Source organism: Petaurus breviceps, unplaced genomic scaffold (assembly GCF_028583685.1).
Source record: "Petaurus breviceps papuanus isolate PSGF00001 unplaced genomic scaffold, PetGlider_PUasm1.0 98, whole genome shotgun sequence".
In the NCBI taxonomy this organism is placed as follows: Eukaryota; Metazoa; Chordata; class Mammalia; order Diprotodontia; family Petauridae; genus Petaurus; species Petaurus breviceps.
In genome coordinates, this window is record NW_027187460.1 from 35,792,393 (window position 1) to 35,793,000 (window position 608).

Below are 608 nucleotides of genomic sequence, written 5' to 3' on the forward strand. Positions count from 1 at the left end.
TTCTTTCTTTCTTTCTTTCTTTCTTTCTTTCTTTCTTTCTTTCTTTCCTTCCTTCTCTCTCTCTCTCACATTTTCTTTCTGTCTGCTTCTCTTTCTCTCCTTCTATCCTCTTCTCTCCTCCTCTCCCCTTTATCCTCCTCTGCTTCCTCCTCCTCCTCTATCCCCCCTCTCTTTCTGTCAATCTACCAGTCTATCTGTTTGAGAATACAAGTTATTCTACTCTTGGGAATGCACAGACTTTAAAACAGAGTGTTCTCTCTTCTATTTCAAATTATATGATAGGAAAGTTAAGCTTCTATTAATTCTTGAAATGATATTTTTAATAGGTGGAATGTGTGATGTAATTGACATTATAAGAACATGATGGAAAAGCTTGCTTCATCTCTTCCCCATAGAGGGATTTCTATTGCTCAAAACAGTAATTTTATTCCTCATCATTCAACTGGTAAAACATTATGCAATCAATGTATATTACAATTTCTATTTGCTGAACAGTCATGGGTGAGGAAGTGGTGGGGGAGAGTAGGCCTTTTATTTGTTTGTCCATTCATTTCATTTATCTCTATCTATCTATCTATCTATCTATCTATCTATCTATCTATCTATCT